This window comes from Humulus lupulus, chromosome 2, assembly GCF_963169125.1.
Source record: "Humulus lupulus chromosome 2, drHumLupu1.1, whole genome shotgun sequence".
NCBI classification, from domain to species: Eukaryota; Viridiplantae; Streptophyta; class Magnoliopsida; order Rosales; family Cannabaceae; genus Humulus; species Humulus lupulus.
Genome location: NC_084794.1, coordinates 116,347,267 through 116,365,490, shown reverse-complemented (window position 1 = coordinate 116,365,490; position 18,224 = coordinate 116,347,267).

The window sequence follows — 18,224 nt, the reverse complement described above, 5'->3', positions numbered from 1 at the left end:
TATATTTATATATTGGCTGAGATTTCTGAACATTCCATTTACTTTTGGTTCGAGTTATAGATCTATGATAAATAAAGTTATAAAGAGCCATCGATTATAAGAACAAATTTGAGTTTATAACCATTTCATATATATAGATGATTATATATCTAGGTAGGTCAGGTGTTAATTAGTTTTCCAGTATATAAATGCAGGAATTGATTCTTCTTCTAGTAGTGTGGGTAGTATTACCTCAGATGTCTCATCAGCTGCCAAGAAGAGTTGATTCCCAAACCTCTGAGGTTTTTGCCACTCTTTTTTACTTCCTACTTTCACTATTATACCTTTTGTTTCAAGATTTAGAGTCTTGAGATGCCTAAACTTATTATGAATCCCAATACCAAGAGTCTATGTATATATACATATCAGCATATTGATAGATATAACAATAAAAATAAGCTACTAATATTACCAACTATTCTTGATGGTGATACTTTGAGCTTTTCAGGTGAAACCAACAGAAATTCTCTTGAAGCCATGGTGAGTCCTTTGTATATTTATACTCATACATATTCCATTAATCTTCTTATTAATATAAACTAATATGTGTTAATATTTCTACACTTTGTCAGGTGAAGAGCACAAGAAAAGAATAATTACAATGGGGTGAGTGTCAGAGCAGCTTCATTAGCTCAATGTTCTTAATTACTTGAAAACCATTTAAAACACAATCTGTTTGTGTTCTTGCTTATACATATATATATAAAGCTGGACTGGCTGGTGGAGTGTATTCAGGTCTCACCTATGGACTGGCCGAAGCTCGAGGAGCTCATGATTGGGTAAGACAGACCACTTTATTTTTAGCTACCAAAAAATTAGTAGGTAAATGTTTTTTCTTTGCTACCAAAATAAAATGGTAATGCTCAAAATAATACATAAAGTTTTCAATTATATATTTAGGCACAAATAGATTTAGCTACCAAAAGAAAATTGAGACGTGAGATGTGCTTCAGAACTAAAAAGTAAGTTTTTATTTTTTATAATACAGTATCATAATTTCATATTTTTGTCTAGGAAAGTTATTGTATTATATGTACTTCATTGTTTTGATTTATTTTTTATTAGAGTAGTTGGCTATATTTGGAAATGTGGTCAGATGCATATCCATGTCTGCTTTGCTTGGGAGAGGACATACTTTTTCTTTTCCTTGCATGCAGTAGTTATTTATTTAGTTTTTGATATGTGTTAGGTGTCAAAATTTAGACAGGAGTAAATTAGTTTAATCTTGTTATCTGCATGATTGTTCTTTCTGGTAAAGAAAGGTTGGTTGTTTGGTAAACTGCATCTACTAATGATTCCTGACCGTGCAGATCAAACTTTCAGTTCATTTGGCACTAGGAAGAGTGGGCTTATGTTTTAGACCTCCCAATTGGTAAGAATCATGTTGAAGTCACACTACAAAAGAAGAGTGTTTTATTTCTTCTTTTTTTCTTTTTTATTTCTTTCCGTGGTATCATGATCCAAGTTAAAATTTCTATAATTTTGCACCCATAACCTCAATTTGAGATATTACTTTGTTGTGATATGACTTATGTGCATTAAAATACATCTCACTTATCAATGGAAGCAAACCACTCAAAAATTTCCTTTTGGAACATTGTATGCGGTGTCCTCTCTTGGAAATAATTTCCATAGCATTTTTCTTGAAGTAATTTGTGATGCTAGATAATAACAATAACATATTTCTTTGTTTATTTTGCAGATGTGACAAGCAAAACAGAAAAGGATACTTAATTTTGAAGGCTTTGTGTTGGGCAGTTGTCGAATATTTTGTGCTAAAAGTAGTAACTTTTCAATATGTTGAATATTTAAGACTACTTGAATACTTAAAGAACATTTTGTTGTTGATGACAGTGTTGAATGTTTTAAACTAATTTGTGGATTGTTAATACAATGTTGAATGTTTTTACTTTTTGTTATTTGAAAATCGAGTTCATTCGATGATGCTCGTATATATTAGAAAGCTAATTTTAATTATATAAATAAAAAATAAAAATATAATAGAATAAATTAGTGTTATATAAATGAATATATAATGAGAAATTAAACTTATCTAAATATTAAAATAATACGAAAAATGTGTTATAATATCTATTGCAATAACACATTTTATAAGTAAAGAATTTTGTTATGCAAATTTCATTATATAACACAAAGAATGTGTTATACTAAAGTGTAGTATAACACAAATTTATAAGTATTGAAATGTGTTATATAATCGACTATAAATAATATAATTAAACACTTATCTATTTATTAAAATAACATAGAAAGTGTGTTATCGTTGACAGTATAATAACACATCTGTATAACAATGATAAAGTGTTATGTAAAGTACCCTGACCTACGATAACATAGTCGGTCTTAACACATCAAAAAGTGTTATGGTATGTTTTGATAACACATTTTTGGTGTTATTAAAACCATTTTTTCTTCTAGTGCTTGCTATTGTTCATGGCCATCGTTTGGATGGTATTCTTCTTGGCACCAAGCTTCGACCCACCAAGTTCCTCTCCTTGTTTGCTGGTGGGTCCGATGGTGTTCCTCAGCCTAATCTGGAGTTTGAGCAGTAGTTCGTATCCGATCAACTTCTTCTGGGCTGGTTATACAGCTCTATGACTGAAGGTGTTGCTATGGAGGTCATGGGTTCTGCATCCCCCGTTGCATTATAGCATGCTCTTGAATTGCTCTATGGTTCATATTCAAAGTCTAAGATGGAATAATATCAAACAAAGATTCAAACTACTCGCAAAGGCGCTTCCACCATGGCAGACTATCTTCGGCAGAGGTGTTAATGGGTTGATGTTCTTTCCCTTGCTGGGGATCCTTAACCTGAATGTCATTTGATTGTAAATGTCCTCTCTGGTCTAGACACTGAGTATCTTCCCATTGTTGTTTTTTTTTAGGCTCATTCCTCTACTTCTTGGGTCGAATTGCAGGACCTTCTTCTTAGCTTTGACAGCAAAATGGAATGGCTCCACTCCATTTCTTGGTCCTCTAATCCTTTGAATGGCTCTTCCTCTCCTCTTGTTCATGTTGCCACCATGAAGCCCAGCTCTAGTCGCGGTTCCTCTTCTAGTTGCGATTCGCATAATTTTTCTCGTGGTGGTGGCCGCTCCCGTGGTCGTGGTGATCGAAGGGAATCAAAGTCTACCTGCCAAGTGTGTGTGTGAGATTTGGTCTTTCTGCTGCCTACTGCTATAATCTTTATGATGAGAATTTTACGGGTTCTTCTCCCTGTGGCTCGACATATTCTAAAAAAAGGTCTCAAAGTGGTGCCTCTATTTTTGTTGCTACCCCAGAGATGGTTGGTGATGATACTTGGTACGTCGATAGTGGTGTGAGCAACCACATCACTAGTGATTCCAATTGTATGACTCAAAAGGCTGAGTACAATGGTAAGGAATTTTTGATAGTGGGAAATGGTAATCAGTTAGAAATTACTCATGTTGGTAATGGTTCATTATTTATTTCTACTGAATCTCCTTCGTGTTTAAAAGACCTATTGCATGTGCCTTCCATTACCAAAAACCTTATTAGCATTTCTAAACTCACCATGGATAATAATGCCTTTGTTGAATTTTTTCCCACTTGCTATTTTGTGAAGGACTTAACAACACAAAGGGTGGTTTTGCAAGGGAAGCTTAGAGATGGGCTGTATCAACTTGAGGATACTGTCACTACTTCTACATCTTCATTACAACCAACATCTTCCTTTCCCAGTTGTAGCTCATCTTCCAACAATTTCAAGTGTCTGTCTAATGTAATGTCAAATGAAAGCCAGCATGTTGCTGAGCACTCTTTAGTTTCCATTAAGGATAAGTGGCAAATGCGTCTAGGCCACCCATCCATTCGTGTTCTACACAGTGTGTTGAGTCTTGTTGATGTAACATTTCTTAAAAATGAAAAGGAACATTTCTATGAAGCTTGTCAATTTGGAAAATTGCATGTTCTACCTTTTCCTTTAAGTTGTACCCATGTAAAGAATCCTCTGGACCTAATCCATACTGATGTATGGGGTCCGACCCCTGTTATGTCAAATACCAATTTTCAGTTTTACATACATTTTTTTTATGATCATAGTCGCTTTACTTGGATTTATCCACTTAAAGCAAATATATGATGCTCTTGGAGTGTTTATCTAGTTCAAAAATTCGGTTGAGAACCAATTTGAAAGAAAAATCAATTCACTCCAAACGGATTGGGGTGGTGAGTTTCAATCCTTTACTTGTTGTGTCATAAATAATGGCATATCCTTTCGTCACTCATGTCCTCATACTTTTGCGCAAAATGGAAGAGTAGAAATGAAGCATAGACATATTGTGGAAATGGGCTTAACTCTTTTCGCACAAGCTCATATGCCTTTGAAGTACTGGTGGGAGTCTTTTCAAACTGCTGTATACCTCATAAATAGACTTCCTATTGCTGTGTTACATAATTGGTCCCCTTTTGAAGTCATCTTTGGTAGAAAACCTGATTATAAGTTTTTTTAAAAGTATTTGGTGCAGCTTGTTATCCTTTTCTTCGAACTTATCAGTCTCACAAATTCCAATATCATTCCATTAAGTGTGCGAATCTTGGCTACAATGAAGTTCACAAGGGATACAAGTGTCTTAGTACCACATGTCGGCTGTATATATCTAGGAACATCATCTTCAATGAAGATGATTTTCCCTTCAAATCTGGTTTTCTAAATACTTATGTTTCTTAACAATTGATCACTATAGAAGTTCCCTCAGGCTCAACTTGTATCAATCCTCCAACCTCTTCCAAAAATCCTCAATCACCTTCCTCTAATGACACACCTCAGGGTTATCATGCTCCATCAGATACTTCTCCTGGAGGTTCATCCTCACCTCAGTCCTCTTTAGAACATACACGAGCAACACCACCATCTCATTCTTCACCATGCATATCATCTTTTGAGCATAGTCCACACTCCACATCAGAATACTCTGAAGAAAGCATTGCAGCTCAGTCTCCTCATTTGAGACACAGAATTATTGGCTCCTTGGCACCTACACATCCCATGAGCATGCATATTTAAACCCAAGGTATATATAGGTGCAGCCAAGTGGACTTATTCTGATGAGGAACCAACTTCAGTAGATGAGGCTCTCAAACATGATTGCTGGAGATAGGCTATGCAGGAGGAGATATCTGCACTACAGAAAAATGGCACATGGATTCTAGTGCCCAAAGAACCAAGGATGAATGTTGTGGGCAACAAATGGGTTTTCAAAGTGAAAAGAAATTCAGATGGCTCTTTTCAATGCTTTAAGGCACGATTAGTGGCGAAAGGTTTCACTCAATGAATGGGTCTTGATTTCAGTGAGACATTTAGTCCTATCATTAAAGCCTCCATGGTGCAAATTGTACTTACTATTGCGGTAGCAAAATCATGGGACATTCGGCAGCTGGATATTAATAATGCATTCCTAAATAGGCAACTTGAAGAAGAGATGTTTATGTGTCAACCACCTCGTTTTGAAGATCAAAACAAGTCAAACATTGTGTGCAAGCTTACCAAGTCTTTGTATGGACTAAAACAAGCCCCGATGGCCTGGTTTGATAGGTTGAAAGCAACTATACTCAGCTGGAATTTTCAAAACTCTAAGGCTGATTCTTCCTATTCTTCTACAAAACCCCTATAGTTATTATCATGGTGCTAATTTACATGGATGATATTATTGTGACAATAAACAACACTCTGTTACTCAAGCAATTTATATCAAAACTGAACACCAAATTTGTTCTCAAGGATTTAGGACCTTTGCATTTCTTTTTGGGCATTGAGGTTCATAGAGATGAGTCAGGCCTCTATGTGAATCAAGGGAAATATGTAAAGGAGCTACTGTTAAGAATAGGAATGCTACATTTTAAGCCTTTCCCAACACCAATGACAGCTGGAAAGTTACTATCTAAATCTGATGGAGAGTCTCTTCAAAATCCCAGAGTATCGAAGCATCATAGGCAGACAGCAGTACTTAACTCATACAAAACCTGATTTAAGTTTTGCTGTAAACAAACTTAGTCAATTTCTTCAAGCTCCTATCTCACCCTGTTAGAGTGCAGCAAAATGGGTTCTTCGCTATCTCAAAGGGACGATAAATCATGGTTTGCACATTAAATTTGCTAATCGTTTATCTCTCACATGAACCCGCATGCTGATTTGGCCGACTGTCCCGATGACAGAAGTGTGGCAGGGTATTGTGTGTATTTAGGTGATACTCTTGTGTCTTGGTCATCCAAAAAGCAAGTTGTTGTTTCACACCCAAGCACTAAGTCAGAGTATCGAGCACTTGCTCATGATTCATTTGAGATATCTTGGATTACATCCTCATTAAATGAATTCGGATCCTCTGCTAAGTCCTTCTCTTACTTGGTGTGATAATCAGAGTGCAAGTGCCCTTGCTGCAAATCCTGTATTATGCCAGGACTAAACATATTGAATTAGATATTCATTTTGTGTGTGACAAAGTGTTGCAGAAGTCACTAGAAGTGAGATATGTACCATCTTATGACCAGATTGCAGAGTATTTTACAATGAGCCTCACAAATGACACATTACAATTTCTAAGTGACAAACTTGGTGTAGTTGAAACACCACAAAGTTTGAGAAGGGCTGTTAAGAAATGAAATCTTACTAATAGTTTTTTATTCTGTTGTAAATAGAGGGTAAATGTCATGTTGGTAGTGTGGTCTTCACAAAGATTACCAAATCATTGAGTGTACAAAATTAGTTAAAATATTCTCATTCTTATCCATTCTGTTACACAATTGTAATCTAGAATCCTCATGTATGTTTCGAGTAATATAAAACAGCAGTAGCAGTCTCAACATTTATTAAGCTGAGTTTTTAATTTACTCACTACATAGAATCACTGTCAGAGATTGATCCAACCACAATGAATTACCTTATATCTCTTTTCGCTGACTCTCACCGCCATTTGTTGAGGTTCACTTTCTCATTAATGTTTGTGGGACGTATTTAGCATACTAGATACATGTAATGTGCAATACACGTTTGTTTAGTTTTATTTATAGAATTTATTAATTATTTTTATTAAATAAATAAACAATATTATGTATAAAATAATTGCATAAACATATTAAATGAATAATTAAACCAAAATATTATTTATGATTAATTAATATATATAATATGATAACGTTTTTAAACATAAATGATAATTTTTTTTAATAAAAATTAAGATTTTGTATTATATATTATTATCATAATAATATTTTATAACATTTAAATTTATATTATAATATTTGAATTTATATTAATATAATTAATAAATATTTATTTTTAATTAGTTTTAAAGGTATATTTCATTAAATATATAGAATATTTCATTAAAGTTAATAAACAAATTGTTAAAACCAAGAATTTCCGTTATTTACACACTTTTTATATAGACGAGATAACAAACATAATTGCATTATGTTTTGGGCTTCTAAATTTTTTTGGACTTTCTATTTTTTGGGTTAATACTAGTTTTGACCTTTATATAATTATATTGTTTGTTTAATTCTTTTATTATGTGAGAAAAACAAAAGAAGAAAAATATAAAATAGAAAGAAAAAAATAAAAGAGCAAAAAAAAAAAACGAAAGAGTTAAAAAAAATGAGTCGTACTATGTGAGCAATCCTCAACTTCGATCATAACTACAAATAATGGTGGTAAGATTTTTCGTACTTCTCCATCTGTTTCTAGTAGAACATGGATAATTAATCCTGGTGCAACATATCATATGAAAATTGATTCCAGCCAAGTCTCCACATTTCAATCCTTGTCACAAAAATTCATTTCCACTGCCAATGTTAATTCTACTCCTGTTGTTGGAGAAGGATCCTTAAGTCTCAGTAATACTCTATATTTAGACTTTGTGTTAGTAGTTCCGTTCTTATATTATAATCTTTTGTCCATTCCTCAAATAACAAAATCTCTATCTTGTGTTGTCATCTTTTGGCATGATCATTGTATGTTTAAAAATATATGAACTCAACAAACGATTGGTTATGGTGCAAGATGAGGAAATCTGTACTACTTAGAATATTTAGTGGAAGAAACTTTAGATAAAGCAAATGAGGCATTGATTATTGAAGGTGAACGCAATAAATCTGAAATTTTGTTATGGCATCGATGACTAGGACATGCTTCATTCAGTTTTCTAAAGAAACTATTTCCAAGTTTATTGTCCCAACTAGATGTTTCAAGTTTTGAATGCGAGGCTTGTGAATTGGCCAAGAGTCGAGGAAATTCATTTCCATTACTCTTGCATAAAAGTTCCACCCCTTTTATGGTCTTACATTCTGATGTTTGGGGACCATCTAAAATTCCTTCCTTGGGAGGATCGCGTTGGTTTGTTACTTTCATTGATGATTGTACCCGAATGACTTGGGTATGCTTGATGAAATCCAAAGGTGAAGTGAACTTGCTATTCCAACGATTTCACAAAATGTTTCATATTCTATACAATTCTCACGTTAAGGTTCTCCGTAGTGACAATGGTGGCAAATATCATAGCTCGAAACTAAAGCAGTTTTTGGAAGCACATGGTCTTGTTTACCAAACTAGTTGTTCAAATACACCTCAATAGAATGGTGTGGCTCAACACAAGAATCGTCGCTTGTTAAATGTTGTCCGTGCTTCATTAATAGATGCTCATATTTCCTTATCCTTGTGGGCTAAAGCACTAACTTCTGCTACATATCTAATTAATCATGTTCCCTCTAGTTCTGTCAACTTTCAAACACCATTCCAAGCACTTACAAATACAATTCTGTCACCCACCATCTCAAATTTGCCTCCTTGTGTATTTTGTTGTGTGGCATTTGTTCATCTCAATAAACATCAATGAAATAAGTTGACTCCTCTAGCGTTAAAATGTGTTTTCCTTGGATATGTTGCTCATAAAAAAGGATATTAATGTTACCATCCTTCTACACTATAAATGTTTGTCACTGCTGATGCCATCTTCCATGAAGATAAAATGTACTTTCGTGAGTCTAAAATTCAGGGGGAGTATGAGAAGTAAATTGAGACTCTTAATTATGATTTAATCATTATCAAAGAAGTTCTTGATACTACTAATACGACAAACTTGGATACGAGTGGTGTAAACTTGGATTCTAGTGGTGATAGATCACAAACTGAAGAAGATAATCAAGAAATGTGTGAGTTAAATACAAGTGGTACAAATTTGGATGAGTATCCCGGAACAGAAGATAACAATTAATATGAGTCAAAATTTCTCCTCCCACACACTCTTGATACAACAGATCAATCGTTTGCTAATTAGGATGATCTTTACCAAGTGTCTGAGTCATTCAGAAAACAATTACCACCACGTCTCATCCGAGGTATTCCTAAACCTACATATGAACCTTAGTTGTCCTGTAAATTCAAATATCCTATGAGTCACTATGTGTCAAACCATCAATTATATGAATCAAATTTGTGATTTGTAAATCAATTGTATGCTATATCTATTCCTAACAGTGTGCAAGAGGCATTGATTGATCCCATATGGAAAGATGCTATGAATGAAGAAATGAAATCTCTACTGAAAAATAAAACATGGAAGCTTGTTGATCTACCACCAGGAAAGAAATTAGTTGGGTGCCGATGGATTTAAACAATTAAATACAAGTAAGGTGGGATGATAGAATGCTTCAAAGAAAGATTTGTCGCAACAGAGTACACTCAGACATATGGGATTGATTATACAAAGACATTTTCACCTGTAGCCAAGATCAATATTGTTTGAGTTTTATTGTCTTTGGTAGCAAACCTATATTGGCCATTGCAACAATTTGATGTGAAGAATGATTTTCTACATGGGGAGCTATCTGAAGAAGTGTATATGGTTTTTCCATAGGAAGCGTGATGCTGGAGAAGAATAATAAACAAGGTTTACATATTGAAGAGACCATTGTACAAATTTAAGCAATCTCCGAAACGTTGGTTCGATAGATTCACAAAAGCCATGAAAATAGTTGGCTATCAATAGAGCAACTCAGATACACATTATTTATGAAGAAACATACCCATAAAGTTACTGCACTCATAGTTTATGTAGTTGACATGATAGTGACAGGAAATGATTCAAACGAAAGGACGACTTTACAAGAATACTTGTCTAGAGAGTTTGAAATGAAAGATGTAGGTTCCTTGAAGTAATTTCTTAGAATAGAAATGTAACGCCCTGGATAACCAAGAATGTTACACTGTGTGTTTATAAAAGTGCTAGACTTGCTAATCAAGTCATTTAATTAAAATGTGTTACTGAAACTATAGTGGAACTAGGGTTAAAAGATTTTTGTCTTAAAAGTCACATTTCTTATAAATAAACACTTTCTGTTTACACGGGATCCCAAAAATAATAGGATTAAAACCATTTACAAAAGATTCAGGATTTAAATACAGTATTAGCCATACTAAGGCAAAATAGACAGTTAAGCAATCCCTATCCTGATCCACTCCTCGGCCAAGGCGACCGAACAGCTGACTATGTACATTCAGCCCCGTAGCTCTCCACCTCAGGATTGGTCCAACTTGCCTTTGTCTTTACCTGGACCACGTAGCACCCGTGAGCCAAGGCCTAGCAAGAAAACACAATAACAGAGCATAAGCAATCAAAAAATAATCCAATATCTCATATCACATAAGCATGTTCTCAACCGTATAAGCATTCATGATAAACAAGTATTCAGCATACTAAACATATCAACTCATATCAATCACCAATTTACAAATGATAATTAGGGTTAGCGCCCTTAAGCCGCACCCTCTGTTTATCCCACTGACTCCAGCCCGCTTAAACCGAGCTTAGTGAATATTAAGCTGTCCTCGGCTACCAGTGGCCAAGCCGCGCCCTCTGCGCAAATATTGTATACGACACCCTTAGGCCGTTTATCACATGTCCCATGGCGTAATACCATATATGACATTATACAGATATCGGGAGCACTTAGTCCTATCTCAAACATATATCCGGGTGCAGTTTTCTTACCTTTAGATTTGCTAGCTTTGTTCACTTAGATCCTTGAGCACGATCCCTCTCGAGCCCTAGCGTACACCTAGTCACAGCCATAGATCAGAATCATCACCAAACCTCAAGTCCAAAACCTAACCTCGGGACCAATCCCGAGCCCTCGAGAAGCCCCAATTCCACCAAATAGGGTGGTGGAATCGAACCCCGAACCCCCGGGCAAAAACCCTTGAAAATAACTCAAAAACCCTTTTCTGGAAACAGGGTAGCGCTACAACGCTCTAAGGAGGGCGCTACAACACTACAAACAGAGCCAAAAGTCTTCCTAGGAAAAATGGCCTAGCGCTACAGCGCCCTAGCGCTGTAGCGCTAGTCACGTACAACCAATGCTGCACTTTTTCTTCCTACGATTTCCCCGAGCCAACCCTTACCAAAACTTTTCCAATCTTCAACCAAAATTAAAAACAAGCTTATCAACATACTCCACTCATCCCAAGCATCCCAAATACACATAACCCAACCACATGCATCCCTAAACATAGAATTCACCATAGTTGAACCTAGAGTTCAAAAACTCAGCCAACCAACAAAACTTTAGAATTCAAGTACCCAAGCTCAAAGTTTCTTACCTTTAATTGGAAAGTTGATCTTAGGATATCCTCTACTCTTCCTTGGCTTCCTCCTCCTCAAACCCTTGGCTTGAATTCCCTAGAATTCCCATCAAATTCTGCTTAGATATCAAAGTTCAACAACAAAGCCAGAAAGTGAAGAAAACCTCAAAGTCTTACCTCCACTGAATGAATTTCCCTGCCAATTCCTCAAGCTTAACTCAGAAACCTAGTTTCTCAGCTTGACCTAGCTCTCCTCTGAACTTTGCTCCAAGAAACCTCAAGAAAATGGTGGAGAAGAGCCTAAACTGACCTTGCTTTTCTTTCCTTTCTTTCTCTTTCTTTTCTTTCCTTTTCTTTCCTTCAAACTTCAATTTCCTTCTACAAACTCCACTAAGCATAAAGCCTCATTTATGACTAGCCTTTATAAGCCAAATGACCACAATACCCTCCCTTAAATCCTATGTCTTTTAATCCACCTAGGGGCATTTTGGTCATTTTACCCAATTCCCGCTGATTCCTCGAGTGTCTCTAATATTTATTGCTTACTTCACAATACTTAAATAATCCCCAAGTATATTCCTCGATGTCAAAATAGACCCCAATATATTCTCTAAATTCCATAAATACCCCCAGGCTCGCCCCGAGCTGGTTATAAATCCCTGCCGTGACTTTTTCGCTAAACCGCTCACTAGGATCGTCTTGAGTCACAGATCACAAATATATCCACATAATAATGTGGTCTCAACAATTATCACATATATATACAGTTATGCCCTCAACGGGCCAAAATTACGATTATGCTCTTCTAACCTAATCAGGGCCTACATGCATACTAATACACATAGTCATGCATCTCAGATATTCAAATAGTCATATAACATACTTTAAATCATTAAATCACATATATTCCAATTATGCCCTCCCGGCACACTAATCAAGGCCCTTAAGCCTTATTAGTAAATTTGGGTCGTTAGAAGAAATGCCACGATCAAGCAAAGGCATTTTCTTATCCCAAAGAAAATATGATTTAGACCTACTCATGAATTTGGTAAGTCAACTTGTTAGCTAGCTGATACACCAATTAAAGAAGGCTTGAAGTTACATGTTCAAGTTGATCAAGTTCTAGCTGACAAAGGGAAATATCAGAGACTTGTTGGAAGATTAATGTACATAGTGTTGTGATTGGTTAAAGACATGGTAAAATTGGTGAGGCACGAAGAGGTGGAAAAGTCATAACGATTTCACAAAAGTCAACATGTGAGACTTGAATTTCAATGTAGGCATTTATAAATCATCTTTTTGGGACCAAAATGTTTCGTTGGAGTAAATGCGAGTCCCAAAAGTTTGTGGGCATTTGGGGACGTTTTGAGAAAAATTTTGGAGCATCAAAATAGAGGCGTTGACGATAGGTTCCCTCTAGGAGGTGACGCCTTGCACAGCCAAAATATTATATACTACGCAACACGTCCCCTGGTGCTAGGTGATGCGTTGCTTGGGCCATCGATAGGTGTCCGTACAGTGACGTGTTTTGGCTCCAGAATTCAAATAAAAATGCTATGATTTCATTGGTTAGGTCTAATAAGGTTCCTATAATAGTTACATGGTTTATTTGAGTTAGTTAGTGACTTTATCACTCAGCTATCTATTTCTCTAAAAGGAACTCTCTCTCTTTCTCTAGCTTTCAAGATTATTAGTTTTCTCTAAGATCTTCATCAAGAAAGCTTGACTTGTATGAAGGATCAAGGCTTGTGAATCCCAATCTCATTCAATTGTAGTAGCTTCAACCAAGTCCAAGGAGAAGGCTAGGAATAGAGAATTTTGGACAACATATCTACATTTGTGTCAAGCCTTGCAACATTTATGTTTCACATAAAATCATATATTTATGATTTTGTGTTTGAATGTTGTTCTTCAGGAAAGGTCCACTGCACACTTTGATTCTTTTGTGTTTATGTAATTTGTGATTATATACCTATAGAGTTAGATTACTTGTTCTTTATGCTTTGAGTTTTAATACAAAACCAAGGTTCATTAAGCCTAATCTACAACAATAAAAAATCCCTATCTATTAACTTTTGTTTTGTTTCAAAGTTTTTCTATCTCTAAGGCTAGATAGGTTTGGTGGCTCAAATTTTGTAAGATGGCAAGACAAGATCAATTTCCTCACAACTTTGAAGGTGCACTACTTTCTTAACAAAGATTTGAAGACTTTGGAGCACCCAAAGGATAATGATTCTCAAGATGTGATCAAAGAAAGAAAGAAAAGGGAAGAGGATGAACTCATTTGTAGAGGGCACATACTCAATGCTTTATCGGATGTCTCTATGATATCTACACAAACACTACATCGGCAAAGGAGATATGGGAAGCTCTTGAGAAGAAATACAAAACCGAAGAATAAGATGCCAAGAAATTCCTTATCATTCAATACATGGAATTGAAATTTTTTGATCTTAAACCCTTAATCCCTAAGTAAATGAACTTCAAGTTATTGTGAATAATTTATCTACTCTTAAGATAACATTGCCAGTACCCTTCATTTTGGGAGGGATTATAACTAAACTACCTCCATCTTTGAGAAGCTATTGAAAGAAGATCCTCCATAAGAATGAAGTGATATCTTTGGAAGAGATCTTGAAGCACCTAAGGATGGAAGTTGAGTCTTGTTCTAGAGACAAGTGCATGGAAGAGTCCAATGTTTGGACATCCAAGGCTAACGCTGTAGAGAAACCCTCTCAATCCAAAGGGAAGACTCGAAAGAAGCTCCAATCAAAGTAGGGTACTCATCTATCCCCAAGAAAGAATAAAGGGAAAATTCAAGGGTGTGAGAGAGGCTCTTGTTTTGTTTGTGGCAACAGTGACCACATGGCTAGAGAATGCAAGTATTATAAGCCCCATAACCATGGATCCAAGGTCAACACAACTGTTGAGGAGTTGGTTGAAACCTCGAGTGAGGTGAATGCCATCCAAGGAAAATTGCAATGATGGTGGTATGACACTTGTGCCACAATTCATGTTACTTATGATAGAGAGATCTTCAAATCATTTAAGGAGTCATAGGATGGGCATGAGATCTAAATGAAAAATAAGCATAAGTCCAAGGTGTTGGGGAATGTTGATTTTTATTTCACATTAAAAAAAAAGGTTTTATATACCAATGTGTTGTATGATTCAGATATGAGTAGGAATCTTGTGAGTGAGAATTTGTTGGAAAAACCGAGCATCAAAATGATGTTTGAGTCTGACAAGCTAATTCTATCCAAAAGAAACTACTTTGTGGGGATAGGATATTTGTGCGATTGCATGATTAAATTGTGTAACAAAGGCAATGGTTTTGATAATAATGCATGCTCATCTTCCTTTTATGTGCTTGGTTTTGATTCTATTATTTTGTGGCACAATAGACTTTCTCATATAGGATATAGTACAATTAAAAGAGTTATCAAATGTGGTTTAATTGTATGAAATGGTGTTGAGCATGATAAGTGTAGATTATGTGTTAAATCTAAGATGGTAAAGAAAAAATTTCCACGTGCTGAAAGGAAAACTAATTTGTTAGATTTGATATATAGTCATTTATGTGAATTGAATGGAATAATTACTAGAGGTGGACATAGGTATTGTATTACCTTTATTGATGATTGTTCTAGATTCACGTATGTGTACATGCTTAAGAATAAGGATAAGGCATTTAACGTGTTTAAAATCTATAAAGCCGAAGTTGAAAATCAATTGGAAAAGAAAATAAAAGTGATTAGAAGTAATACGGGTGATAAATAAATTTCCAATTAATTCAATGTGTTTTCTATGATGCATGATATAATAATGTACAACCCCTTATACTCCCCAACAAAATGGAATAGTGGAAAGGAAAAATAGAACATATGTTGAAATGATAAATGATATGTTATTACATGCAAATTTGAGTTTTATGGGGAGAAGCCTTGCTTAACCCTTGTCATATTATAAATCGGTTCCTCTAAAAAGAATCAAATTTCACCATATGATATATGGAAAGGAAAGAGGCCAAACCTAAGGTTTCTCAAAGTGTGTGGGTGGCTTGCTTATTGCAAGAGCACAGAGCCTAAACGGACCAAGTTGTGTCCAAGGGCCATCAAATGTGTATTTGTAGGCTATGCCTCAAATAGAAAGGCCTATAGGCTATTAGACTTGGAGTCTAATGTGATAATTGAATCAAGAGCAGTTAAGTTCTTTGAGAGTTTATTGTATATTGACAATAAGCCTCAGGAATCGATCTCATTAGAAGGAACTCAAGAGGAGATACCTTCAACGGTTGTAAAGCAACCGATATTGCCTAGAAGAAGCCAAAGGCATAAAGAGAATGGATCACAAAATGAAACCTCTCAAGTGGAGACTCTTTAGCTAGTAGAGGAAAACCACAAAGGAGTTTCTTGGAAGTATCCTATGGTACTTCAATTGTAGGATGATCCTAATAACTTTTGGAAAGACACAATAAATGATTAGATGAATTCAATTATGCCTAACCACACTTGGGAGATTATTGATCTACCACAAGGATCAAAGCCAATAGTTTTCAAGTGTGTATTTTGAAGAAAATACAACACTAAGGAGACCATTCAAGCCTATAAGGCAAGAACGGTGGCCAAAGGGTTTAGACAAAAGGAGGACATAAATTATATTGATACATATGCACATGTAGCAAAGACAACTTCTATAAGATTGTTGTTTTCCTTATCATCAATACAAAATCCATAATCCATATGTTAATTAAAGGGATGTTAAAATGGCTTTCCTAAATGGTAATCTCAATGAGGAGGTGTACATGGAACAACCAAAAGGGTTTGTTCTAAGGGTAAATGAACACTAGATGTCTAAGCTTGTTAAATCATTACATGGTTTGAACAAAGCACCAAAACAATGGCACGGGAAGTTTGATGAGGCCATTGTTTTAGATGGGTTTAGACACAATAGTGCGGACAAATGCTTATGCTCTAAGACTTGTGATGACTATGTCATCTTTGTGTGTCTATATGTTTATATGTTGATATTAAGTAATGACATTAAAGGCATAATAGAAACGAAGATTTTTTGTAACGTCCCAAATTACCTAATAAGGCTTAGGGCCTTGATTAGGGGTCCAAGATGGCAAATTATAGAAATTATGTGATATATATGTGTATCATTTTATGATTATGTGAGCCCATTTCTTATTAGAAGGGAAATTTTTGTAATTTGGCCATTATGGGTATATTTGGCATATATGTGATATATGTGTGGGACCACATCATTATGTGAATACATTGGGTTACTCGTGTAGCATACCAAATTTCTTTTTTTATTCATTTTTTACTTTGTTTTATTTAATTGTTAAGTGTCACGAATTATTTTATATTGTTAGAATTGTTTGGTAGAAGTTGTGTGAATTTAATTGTTAATTGTTTTATTTATTTATTAATTCAATTTGTGAATATTATGAGTTTTGATTGAATGTGACAAGGTGCTTGGTATGTAGAGATGCGCCTTAGTGATTATGTGTGTGCATGTGCATGATTTCATGGTATGCATGCAATAATTTTTCTACACATTTTATTATTTTCCTTTTATTATATTTATTTAGAAAAAAAATTATAAATAAAAAGAAAGGGAAAGAATGAGAGAAGGCTCTAGAAGGTTTGTGTTCACACAAGAAAAAAGATGGGAAACAAATGTTGAGACGGAATAGAGTTGTCATTCTTGAATTCCGGTAACCCTAAACCCGGCGTTAGTAAAACGAGTATTACTTGGGCTGTGAATATTTGATTTAGACACAACTGTACTGTTAGACACAACAAAAACGGGTCAAAACCTAGCCCGAAGTCGCAGGACCTTAGAGCTACGAAAATTACTTTTTTCCTTATTAGTGTAGAAAGCCAAGGAAGGAAAGGGGAGTGGACAATTGCAGCTGCCTTTTTGGGTAAATCAAAATGTATTTATTTAATTAATTAGTTAATGGAATTAAATAAATTTATAAAAATTAACTTTTATTATTTTAGAAAAACTTAGACATCACCTATAAATAGGTCCTTAAGCCCCTTTCTACCATCTTTGAAAACCTTTGGTCGCCCATTTAGAGAAAGAAAGAAAAGAATGAAGGAGAAGGAGAAAAAAGGAAGAAGGATTCGAAATTTGGGGTATGTGTGTTCTTGTGTTGATTTTTAATCCTCTAAGTCTAAGCCCTCTTCTTCTTAATTCTAAGATTTTATTTTCATTGTGGTGTATTTCGAATATCCCTAGGTTGTCAAGGATTGATCAATCTTGTGTTTACAATCAGGAGGTAATAGAAAGTTTGTTGTTATATTTTTCCTTTCTTGATTGGTTGATGTTTATAGAAAGCATGATAGGGTTTTATGTAATGCATGTGGTTATGTTCTTATTTCATCTCAAAAGTCTAGATCATGTATGCTAAATTTTTGTTTGATTTCATCATTGAAATGTTTGTGGATTTCGGTGATGTGGTTTCGGCATAGGCATGATCTAGGGTTCTAGTATGTTTTCAAAAAATGTTTCTATGATGAATACATGTGTGGGTTTGATATTTTGAATAGTAAGC